We start from the raw sequence: 12223 nt of genomic DNA on the forward strand, positions 1-12223 counted from the left end.
AGTGGTCTGAAACCAGATTTCAAATTTTCAAGATTTGAAAGCTGATAGGCCAAAATGTATACCTCTTATTTCCCGCCCTGTGCAACTGACCAAAAACAAGAAGCAGAGTGGAGAAAAGGTGGCCATCCAGAAAACTAAAAGCAAAAGCAAAAAGTAACCAAATCAGATCATGTTAGGAAAATAAGAGCAAGAAGGACAATGAGTAAGGGAGAGGGTTAATAGGAGGAGTAGAAAGAAGTGTTGGAACAGAAGGCTGTTACTAAGAGGTTACTCAGTTGCAAAGTTGTAACCAAAACATAAAAAGTAGTGGTCATTTCGAAGTCTTTGCTCACCATGGAGTCAGTCTTTAAAATCAAAACCTCAAGGAATGTGAATAAAGAAAGGTAGTCCTAGTATGTCCGATAATGAGTGAATGTGTGCACTCTGTAATCCAGAACCTGAATGCCTCATCCTGATGTGTGTGTGTTGGTGGTGCCCAAGATGCCTTTTCCCAGGGACACCAGGGACACCAGGGATAGCCACATGGATGCGAGAAGGTCAAGGCTCAGTTTTCCAAGGAATCTCTAGTTGCCTCCAGGAGTTTTAAAGTCGGTGTCCATTGTTAAATCCTTAAGGATAGGAGTGGCCGGTGAGATCCAGCCTATCTGCCTTCTAGTTGTTCTCTGTTCTCTTTTGGAGGCTCTAGGGAAGAATATGCTTCTAGGCGTGTTCAGGTTGTTGGCAGAATTCAGTTCCTGTGGCTGTAGAACTAAGGTCCTTTGTCCCTTCAGGCTATGAGCAGGAGCTGTTTTCAGCTCATATTTCTGGCCACTTACTTGGTCCCTTCGTTTTCAGGCAGCAGTGGAGAACTTTTCCATGTTGAATCCCTGTTGTGCTTCCCGATCTTGGATTTTCTCCTTTTCTGCAACCAGCCAGAGAAAACCCTCGGCTTTTAAAGAGCTCATAGGACTAGTTCAGGCCTAATATATGATAATTAGAGATAATTTCCCTATCTTGAGCTCAGCTGGTTTGGAAGCTTAATGACATCTGTACAATCCTTTCATTGCGGTGTTTGATTGAATAACTGAGAGAAGGAGTTTATACCTTAAGGGTTGTGAATCTTGAGGGACTATCTTAGAATTCATCCTACCACAGGGTCCTCCTTCATTAGCGGTACTTTTGCTGAAATGGTGAGAAGCCAATTTGCTATATGTATAGACACAGATCTCTAAATAGCAGAAGACTGCAATAAAATTGCATGATAAATTGTTCAAGATTGCTACAGTATTTTAAAAAAATGTCTTCTATTTACAACAGCAGTTCTTAACAGCTTTGCATCAATAGGGTGACTTTAAAACTAAAGTCAGCATTGGGGGACTTTGTGTGACCCCACATCCCCATCCAATCTGCTGATTGAATAGACACCTAATAATGACCATTTTGGTTTCGAATCTGAATTATGTAGCAAAAAGATAAACTCATATAAAGGTTTAACTTTTGCTGGCACAGTAATGAATCTTAGAAATAGAAATGAAAATAAATAAAAGGCTTCTCACAAAATATTTTGGAAAGTAGTGTAATCCACAAAGACCAACATGGAAAAGACCTATTATCGCACTACCCAGAGGCAACCTCTGTTAAGCTTTTGCCATTCTGTCTCAGTGTTTTTTCTCTCTTCCTATATGTAAACATGTGTGTTAGGGTCCAATCAGGAGACAGAAATCACACAGCATTTTGGACACAGAAAATTTATTGTAAAGAACTATTAACTATAACATAGGTGTAATTAGGAAGGTGAAAACAAAACTCAAAAGAATACCCTAAGGCTGAGAAAGAACATCCAAGGGAGGAACAACTTTAAAGGAGGGGCCTCCTTCCCAGAGCAGACACAGGCCTTCCTGGAGAGGATGACAGCCCCATTGGATGGTGACATTCTTGGGTTGCCTGAGCCAACACTGGTCCACAGAGACCAGGCAATCCGGGAACATACCTCTGCAGGGCAGGTGCTCAGAGGCAGTTGGGTTCCCAAGAGTCAGCTTGCTGGCAAGATGAATGGAGCCTGGGATGACGGTGTCCCTGTTGGGAAGACTGCAGCAAGGTGGTCGCTGGCTGGGGTGGGGCTGAGTGTCTGCTGAGGGACAGCATGCTCTGGGTGTGCATCTGGGGCAAAAGCGTCTGGTAGTGGTATTGAAGGAAGAAGAAAAATGAAAGAAAAGTTCTGGAATCAGGAGAGGAAGCTTCTTCCTCCTGCATTTTCTCTCTTCTTCCCTCTACTGACCAACCTAATGTCATGCTTGCTGCCAAGGAAAAATGAGTAAAGAGCCCGGCCTGTTAAGGCAGAAGAGGTAATCAAGTTAGATTTGGAGCTGAGAGGCAATATGTTGCCAAACTGAGATCACAGCATATGTCTTGTTTTGGAACTTGCTTTGTTTACTTCAAAATATACTAAGAACATTTTTCCACGTGATAAAAATATTCTTTTACCACATTATTTTTAATGGGTATATAGTATTCCATATTATGGATGACCCATAAATTGTTTAGCCAGTTCCCAGTGTGGCCACATTGATGTTATGTCTAACATATTCTTGCCGTATTCTTATTTCCTAAGGATAAAGTCCTAGCAGTGAGATTCCTGGGTCAAAGTGTATATACTCAATGCTCTGAAATTTTCCTCCAGAAAATAACAGCATGTTTGGAAGCAACAGGTCTTAGTAAAATTTCTGCACTTCATTTTTTACTGTGTTCTAATTTAAAAAAAAACCCTGCTAATTAAATGAATTTTATGATGGTAATGAAATAGTCCAGGTGAAAACAGTTCTTATAACAACATTTAATAATGAGTGATACCAAAGAACTATTTTAAATGATAATGAAGTGGCTATTAGTACAGTACCAAAGAGGGAGAAATGCTCAGAACTTACAAATGAAGACTCTGATTATTCCAAACATAAATTTCAAACTGTAAACACAGAACTTATTGTAATGAACCATTTTAGTATTTTACAAAGGAAGAGACAAAGATGTAATAATCTGTTCCAAAAGGGTTGCCTTTATAAAAAAAAAATCAGTGATAATTAGATTTCTACTCTTCTACATGGAAAACTACAGTAGAAAAAAAAAATACCTAGAAGGAAAAAAGACATGGGATGAAGAAGGAGGGAAGAAAGGAAGAAAGAGAAAAAAAGAGGGAAAAAAAGATAACAAGAAGTCAGAAAGGTTAAAAAAAATTACAGGGAGGGTGCTATGGAAAACAGTATGGAGGTTCCTCAAAAAATTAAATAGAACTATACCATATGACCCAGCAATCCCACTTCATCCCAAAGGAAATGAAAACAGAATTTCAAAAAGATATCTGTACTTGTGTGTTCATTGCAGCCTTATTTACTATAGCCAAAGAATGGAAACAATCTAAGTGTCTATCAGCAGATGAATGGGTAAAGGAACATGAGATATATGAGATACAGACACGTACATATTTACGCATGTGGACATATATACATATAGGCATGTGTGTATGTGTATGTATATGTGTATCTATATCTACACACACACATACACACACACACACACACACACACACACACACACAGGAATATCATTCAGCCATGAGAAAGAAGTCCTGCAGGTTGCGACAACATGGATGCATCTTGATGGCACCATACTAAGTGAAATAAGCCAGACAAAGAAAGACAAATACTGCATGATATCACTTTTATGTGGACTCTAAGAAAAAAGAGATAAATTCGTAGAAATGGGGAATAGGAACTGCTACCAGGGACTGAGGTGGGGAGGGGGATAGGGAAAGATGGGTAAAAGGGCACAGACTTGCAGCTGTCAAACAGGTGAGCTCTGAGGAGGCAATGCAAAACATGGTGACTATCCTTGATAACGACTGTATTGTTTAATTGAAACTTGCTAAGAGAGTAGAATTTAAATGTTCTCACCCCCCCCCAAAGATCAAGTATGTGAGATAATGGGTGTGTTAATTAATTCAATGGGGGGTGTCCTTTCACAGTGTATAGATATATCAAATCGCCATGATGTTCACTTTAAATATCTTATAATTTTGTTTGTCAATTATACCTCTATGAAGCTGAAATAAAAATAAAAAGGCAGGAAGGAGAGAGTAATGAAGAAAAGAAAATGAGGAAGGAAAGAAATAAGGAGCACGAAAGTAGAACACAGGCAAAAAAGAGAAGATTTAAAAAAAAATTTTTTTTTAACGTTTATTTATTTTTGAGACAGAGAGAGACACACCATGAACGGGGGAGGGTCAGAGAGAGGGAGACACAGAATCTGAAACAGGCTCCAGGCTCCGAGCTGTCAGCACAGAGCCCGACGCGGGGCTCGAACTCACGGACCGCGAGATCATGACCTGAGCCGAAGTCGGCCGCTTAACCGACTGAGCCACCCAGGCGCCCCAAGAGAAGATATTTTTGAGCAAACTCCATCTCTGGGATGGTAATATTTAATGGGCTAAATATCAAAACATTTTTTAATGTTTATTTTTGAGAGAGAGACAGAGTGTGAGTGGGGGAGGAGCAGAAAGAGAGGGAGACACAGGATCCGAAGCAGGTCCAGGCTCTGAGCTGTCAGCAAAGAGTCCGACACAGGGTTCAAACTCGTGAACCGTGAGATCACGACCTGAGCCAAAGTTGGATGCTTTACTGACTGAACCACCCACGTGCCCCCAAAACATTTTTGAATATAAGGAATATATAGCTTAAGAGAGACATGCTTGCAGAAACTGAGCCTTAATTGCCCAAATGGCCAGAGAAGCAGAAATGGCAGTGTTTTTGTGACCGTTGTATGGTTGGGCCCTCTCATCATGCACGTACAGATGTTTGTGGATTTCTGCACTGCCACACAGTCTCCAATGCTTTCATTTGTTATGAAGCACCTCAAAATAAACGGCACAAGTATTCCATCAAAATAAACGGCACAAGATTTGGGAGTAGACACACCAAGCATCTCCATCGTGGTGTGGTAGAGTTTATTTGCTGATGGGTGAGTTGTGCTGGCATGAATTCTCAACAAGCCGAATGGGGGTCTGGCCGGCAAAGGAGCCAGCACAAAGTCAAAGCCGCTGAGGGAAGGCAAGTCTTCCGGCAGATGTCCTGTGTTCACAGTCCCGATAGAATGTTCTTTGGAGGCCACAGATTCATTATGTCAGAAAGGGTAGAGCAGAAGACACTGGAAGAGATCCAACACTCTCTGGGCTTAGATCATGGTCATTGCCCTGAACTTGTTCCAACAGGTATTTTTTTGCACAAAGAGCTTCATCAGGTGGAGTGAAACTAAGTAAAGTTCAAGTACGGGTGCTCTTTCAGAGTACAGGGATTCACACTACTCCTTGGAAAAAAAGAAATCCATCGCTACTCCTCTACTATTTCCCCTCATCTATTTGGGAGCTGGCAAATTGATTTGATAAAACAGTGATAGATTTGTCGGATTAAGATAGTAATTTACTTCCATTAATTTGAGAGACATCAGTGTCTCACAGTGAGAAGAAATATGGCTACCCTGGTGGGATACATTTAAATTCATTAGATTTTCCAGCTTTCATCGGAGACACTGAGACTTTTTCTTCATAGCCGATAAATCCTTTCAGTTTGTACTTCAAATGGCACTAAACAAGCACTCATCAATTTATATTTTAAATTCTCCTAATAATATCCAGTTGGATAAATCTGTTTAATTAGCAGTGGGCCAATGCTTTCTTGGCCCACTGCAAGTCCAGTTACCAGAATAAAAGAAAGGCATGGAGAGCCGCTGGTTGGAAAAAACATGCCTCCGACAATGGCGGGGAACAAGAAGAGACATTCTCCCAACAAATGTTAACCCAGGGAAAAAAAATTTGAATATATACAAAAGATTAAATTAACAATAGATGAATGGCAAATGAGAAAGCTGCCAGTGACCAGACTTTCTCAGGAGCCAACCTTTAACAATATGGATTATTTCGGATAATTCATGGTTTGCCACTCTTTATTCTTTGTCTCCTCTGTAATATCCAGGGCCCATCTTAGACAGCTAATTAGGGCATTATCATATTCCTTAACTAAGTCGGACAAATTGCACTGTGCTTCGTGGTAAACCAACCTAGGGCTCTATCATTAGCATTGTCTAATTGTTCCGAATAAAGTCTTTGCCTTTTTAATTGCATCAACTTTATTTGTCAATACTCAAGAAAGAGTGACTGTTTCCTTTCCTGTTGGGCTTTGTGAATATGCTAGTCACTAGGTACTCTTACAGTTAACACAGGCCGCAGCATGGTAAAATGTAAGAAAATGTAAAGGTCAAAAACATGTTTCTATTATGAAAAAAATGAATGCTAATGACATAATTTTTTCAGCTCATCAGGCTCTTTGCTAAGTGCTGCTGTTATTGCCAGATCAGTAGTGTATAACAAAGAAGTGCTTTCTGCAGCCTGCTTCATTAGTCTGCCCTGTAGGACCTCACCTCCAGACCTTTCACTAATCTGTTGGCCAGCTCAATAGTCTTGTTAGTTCTATTCACTTCGTCCTGACTGCGGATTTTCTCAGCTGTAGCCCTCCCAGAGGCCGTGGCGAAGGCAGCCAGGTTTGTGTCTAGTTCCTTTAAATAAAAACAGTGAGAGACAACTTTGGACATTGTCAGAACAAGTAAAAATATCGCCACTGACTTATTTCGTATTGCAGAAAGTTAAATTACACAGTGTGCCCCAGAAGTAAACACAACTGCGTTCGGGAGACTGTGCCAATTCGCACAATGAGAAGGTGCAGTAGGGGAAATGGAAGGAAAGGACGTTCGGCAGTTTATGTAATTTTTGTTGTTTGTTCAGAACGGCACCGAGGACAAAAAAAGAACATACACACAAATTCAAAATCCTAGTGGGAAATGGAGAATGTCATTTTCGCAGACAAATTACCTGAAGTCATGAAGATTTAATACAATTGATTTGTGTGTACCATTAGTGCCAATAACACACTTAATACGAAGTGTCTCCAAACATTTTGCATTGAGTGCTGCCTGCAAGATAAAGCCCAGGGGAAGCTTTTAAGGTGAGATTTGAAGAGCTGTGATGAATCAACGGCTCAGAGGGAGGGAACCGGGCTGGGAGCTGGGGTGGTGCCAGTGAGAGCACGACTTCCAGCTGGGGATGTAATGGAGAAAGGGAGCCAGGGAGATTGGGGGTCCCATTGAGCATGCTGCAATGACAATGGAGCTCACTGAGGATAAGTGGAAAGAATGGTTAGGAAAATGAAGGCTGCGCATGTACGTGCATTCAAGAGACTTGGCTGTTTCTTTGGGGGAGAGGGAAGGTGAGGAAAGGGAGATTTGGAAAAGAAAAGGCAACATTCAAGAAGCATCATTGTCCAAGTTGTGTTCAAGTAGTAAAAGAACCATTTGTGGATGTGTGTTTCTGATTGGCTGCTCTCTTTCGACAAATCATCTGCTCATTTAATGTTTATAAAGAACTTCCACAAAGGCAGGGAAACTGTTTATGTTCTCACCAGTATATTGGGAAGGCATTTGTAGGTATGGCATTGTGCAGAGTATTTTGCTCATGATATTTTTATGAAAAAATATATTAACACTGGAATAATTAGTAAGAACCAGAAAAACTCTCTTCAGATATGTAACATATGAGAATCTCAAAGTTCCTTTGGTATGACTACCTGTTTGCACAAGGGCTGCTGAGCCATTATCAGTCTGTTTTATTATTAGGGAAACGGAGGCCAGGAGCCTAACTGGAAGTAGGAAAGAATTGTTTATAGAACCTGAGGGAAGGAACTCAGTCAGTGTTTCTTGGGCCTGTGGAATTATTCTTTTAGCCTGGCCCTGATCTAACTACTACTTAAAACTCCTCAGGCCAGTTAAGCGACATCCCCCTCCAACCTTCTGATCCCTCCTTTCTTTCCTAACAGCTGGATCATGGTTATATGCCTACAAAACCATTGTAGATCATTAAACTGAATTAGGAGAAAAGACCAGACATTGCAAAGTCTATCCAGTATCTTATATTATCAGCCTGCATTGATGATAACACACATGATAAAGTGGACAACCTTTCATCAGGTAGAACAATTATCCCTTACTTTCTAGAACCCTCTGATTCTATCAGACAGACGGCTGCTAGGGCTGCCATAACAAAGTTACGTAACAAAGTGCCATAACAAACCGGGTGGCCTAAACAATAGGTATTTATTGTCTCCAAGTTCTAGAGGCTAGAAGTCCAAGACCAAGGTGTTGGCAAGGTTGGTTCCTTCTGAGGGCTGTGATGGGGAATAGTTCCATGCTTCTTCCTGATGCTCTGCTGGCAGTCTTTGGTGTTCCTTGTTCACTCTGATCTCTTCCTTTATCTTCACATGGCATTCTCCCTGTATGAATGTCTTCAAATTTCCCATATATATATTTTTAACATTTATTCATTTTTGAAAGGCAGAGAGAGACAGAGCACGAATTGGGGGGGGGGGTGCAGAGAGAGAGGGAGAGACACAGAAACAGAAGCAAGCTCCAGGCTCTGAGCTGTCAGCACAGAGCCTGATGCGGGGCTCGAACTCACAGACTGCGAGATCATGACCTGAGCCGAAGTCGGCCGCTTAACCGACTGAACCACCCAGGCACCCCTCAAATTTCCCATTTTTATAAGGACACCGGTAACATTGGATTGGACCTACTGTAATGACCTCATTATAACTTGATTAACCCTATAAAGATTCTGTCTTCAAATACAGTCACTAGGGGTTAGCACCTCAGCATAAGAATTTTGGGGGTGCACAGGGGTGCCTGGGCAGCTCAGTTGGTTAAGCGTCCGACTCTTGGTTTTAGCTCAGGTCATGATCTCAAGGTTCATGAGTTCAAGCCCCCATCGGGCTCTGCGCTGACAGCTCTCTCCCTCTCTCTCTGCCTTTCCTCCACTCACATGTGCATGTACCGTCTTTCTCAAAATAAATAATAAATAAACTTTAAAAAAAAAGAATTTTGGGGGGTGCACAATTCAACAGCTGCCAGCTGCCAGACACTGGACCATGAAGTTAAAGGGGAAGGATGGTACAAAGATGGGTAAGGTGTATGGTCCCTGAACTCATAGACTCACAATTCAGTAGAGAGATAGGTTGATGTGCAAATGAGGGCAAACTTAAAAAAAAAGAATTTATAGTTAAGTGCAGCCACAGTGAGCCTGAGGGGCTGAGAAACCCAAGTCATTTGTTTCTGGAGAGGGGAGGAAAGAGGGCAGTGACCCAGGCCTCTACTTAAGTTCCTCCTTTATTCGTGGGCCTGAGGGAGTATGTCCCCCACATGTTGATGTGGGTGCCCTGCCAGGGGTGAGCCTAGCAGGGGCATGGATTCTCATCATCTCACCGTCAGGTGGCAGGTGATCCTCTGGTTCTGTGACTAAGGTGGGTCGGAGGGCAGAGCACTTGATGTTTGGGATCGGGAGGAAAGGGGAGCACTGAGGGCTGGCGCCTATAGGGTGGGAGTTTTGTCTTCAGCCCAGGTGCTTTAGGAACCCATGGGGACCCAGTGCTGGGACGGGGGGAGGGGTCCCCTCAGCTCTCCTCAGCTTCACAGCCTCTGGAGAAAAGTAGGCCCAGGAGGTCTCTTCAGATGTCTTCCCCATTCCCTAATGAAAGTTCTTCCTGCTGGAGGCCATCCACTGCCTCCCTCTCCCTTCTCCTCAGTGAAAGTGGAGAACAGTGAACTGCCTATGGGAACCACCCTACAATCTTGTTGAGAGTTGGATCCTTTACGGACTGTTACCAAATTTCAAAAATTTATGGTTCAACAATTCTTTGGAAGAGCATTTGAGTTCATTCTGGAGGGAAAGAAAAAAAGGTAGGAGCAGGAAAGTAGGGAAAGGACAGAAAAGAAATTCGTTGGAAGTGCAGGAAGCCCCATGGAGGAGGGGGAGGGAGGACCAGGGATTTCTGTGAGGGCAACAGAAGCCGGACCCCGGGCTTTTATTCTTTTCTTGCTCAAATCTGTCCCTCACACCCCTTGTCAGAGTTACGTCTCCAAAGCACGGACTGACCCCCCCCCCCCAATAAAAAATTTTGTTATTGTTCCTCATCATCTCTAGAATAAAGTCCAGACTCCTTGGTATGTCACACAGGAGCCTCTATGGCCTGGCTTTTGCCTGCCTCTCAGACCTCCCCGGCCCCTACCTCCATCCCTGTTTCACAGAATTTCTTTCCATTCCTAGAAGAAGTCGTGCTGTTTCACACCCTAGAACCTTGTAAATGCTGTTTTCTCTGCAGAATCTTTCAGGCTTCCACGCTTGCTCCTCATTCGAATATGTCACCTCCTTCGCAAAAGCTTTCTCTGAACGCCAGGCAAGAATAGTCCCACATCTACCCTTCCCTCAGTTCCCACAGCCTTGTTGCTCATCATAGTACAATACAAATAATATTATATTATAATTATATATGTCTCATCCGTCTCTCCCTCCAGACTGTGAGCTATTGTAGGAGAGCTTTGTTTTACTCACCTTGGAGGCCCCAGCCTTCAGCACATGGCCTGGCACGTAGCTTTCACAGTAAGCCTCTGCCAAATGAATGCATATTGGTAAGGCTTAGGAAAGAGAAGGGAAGACAGGAAAAAGCAAGAGAGAAAGGCAGAAAGACTAGGTGAAGGGAAGGAAAAGACAGGAGAGAAAAAGCAGAAGCATTGTGATTCTTCACGACTCTTAAGAACCGCCCCCCCCCCCCCCCCCCCATTCACCTCCCCACTCACTTCAGTTCACTAGTTCATTATGGCATTACAGAGCTAGCCACTAGGCACTACTCTGGGAACCGTGGATATGGAAATGAAACACATAGGATCTGTCCTCAAGAAGCCCCCAGTTTAGGTGGTGTTGGGGGGAGGGATGCAAAGAGAAGGTAACCGGTAAAAGGACAACCAATGAGCAAGTCTGTGTTTACCACGCGGTACCGTGGGGGAGGGGCAGAGGGCGTGACTCACCAAGTCTGCAGGAGTGGAGGCATTCTGACAATCCAGTGGGTCTGCTGAACAAGAATAATGAGTGGAAAGCAAGGAAACAAAGGAAGGGGGCTACTGATGTTTAATTTGTAAAGGAAAGTCTTTAAAATTCAGTGCTTTCAGTTTTTATTTTGACATCTGAAACTGGCGGGACCGGCAGTGTTTCTTGAGGTATAGACCTTCTGGTCCTCTTCAGCATATTGTACAAAACTGATGGAGGTATTTGAGGTTGCCCAGGGAATATAGGATTCAACCACCTGAGCAGTGTCTTTCAGTTTGATATTGATCGCTTAATCAGGAGGAGAAGGTTTATAATTTACGTTGGGGACTTCCTTCTTTTATCCTGGATTCGTTTGGGTTTTCGTGACGGAAGCAACAAACCACTCGCTCAAAGCCAGGTCTGTATCTCTCCAGTGCGTGTCGGACCCTGGAGATTCAAAGTGAGATGCCCATGCTCCCTGTGTAGACAGTGGCACCAAGAGCTCATATCACGCTGCATGTACAAGGATTGGAGACCTTAAGTCGTCATGGTTTTCTTTTAGGTTCTCTTTTCTGAGTCTGTTTTGTTTGACTGTAGTTGTTTCTGACATTCTGAAAAGAAGTGCTAAACCGATAAAAGACAACATCATTATCCCCCATCTTTCCGTGTGGTGGATAACAAGACCTACCCCTTCTCTTCCAGTGCATATCAATGTGATGAATGTGGGGGAAAAAATGTAAGTGTCCGAGTCCCTTTCTTTTTCAGTCTCTCCCTCTCTTTTTCCCTTCCTTCCTTCCTTCTTTCTTTTTTTAAGCGCTGCCCTTTTCAAAACAAGGGGAGATTCAGCATAGTTCCCGTGCCCCAGTGATCCAGTGGTGTCACATCACTATGGCAATTGCTGCCCAGGGCAGGAATGCTGAGCAGCTGTAATCGTGCAACGCCTTATTGCTGGTGCATGTCAATCAGAACCTATGAATTGAGAAAAATTTGCTCTGTTCATTCTGTTAAATGATGTATCCAATTAAACCTGTTAGAATTCATGATCTTCAGTCAAGGTTAAATGAAAGTAGTTACTCCTGTCAGCTAGGTGATTAAATGCTGCCTACATCAGGCACATTTATGTGCAAAATTAAAATTTTGGTATAAAGCATGAATCTTTATGCATGCCAGTTAATTATCTTGCAGTTCCTCCACTTATTAAATGCCCACTGCATTTCTTCTTAATCATCAGCTTCCTTTCAAAACTTATTTCCTACTTCACATTACAGCACATTTCAGTGTTTAAATGAAATGCCG

General features: G+C 42.7%; 1 long non-coding RNA gene across 1 annotated transcript; it reads right to left on the reverse strand.

Annotated features, from left to right (window-relative positions):
* Nucleotides 1–8150: 8150 nt before the first annotated feature.
* Nucleotides 8151–10843, reverse strand: LOC122479697. The gene is made up of 3 exons (XR_006296406.1): nt 10702–10843; nt 10457–10512; nt 8151–8357 (listed from the first exon to the last, which is right to left on the reverse strand). It is a non-coding gene; the product is annotated as an uncharacterized LOC122479697 (long non-coding RNA).
* Between the last annotated feature and the right edge of the window lie 1380 nt (nt 10844–12223).

The sequence above is a fragment of the Prionailurus bengalensis genome, chromosome C1, assembly GCF_016509475.1.
Source record: "Prionailurus bengalensis isolate Pbe53 chromosome C1, Fcat_Pben_1.1_paternal_pri, whole genome shotgun sequence".
NCBI lineage: Eukaryota > Metazoa > Chordata > Mammalia > Carnivora > Felidae > Prionailurus > Prionailurus bengalensis.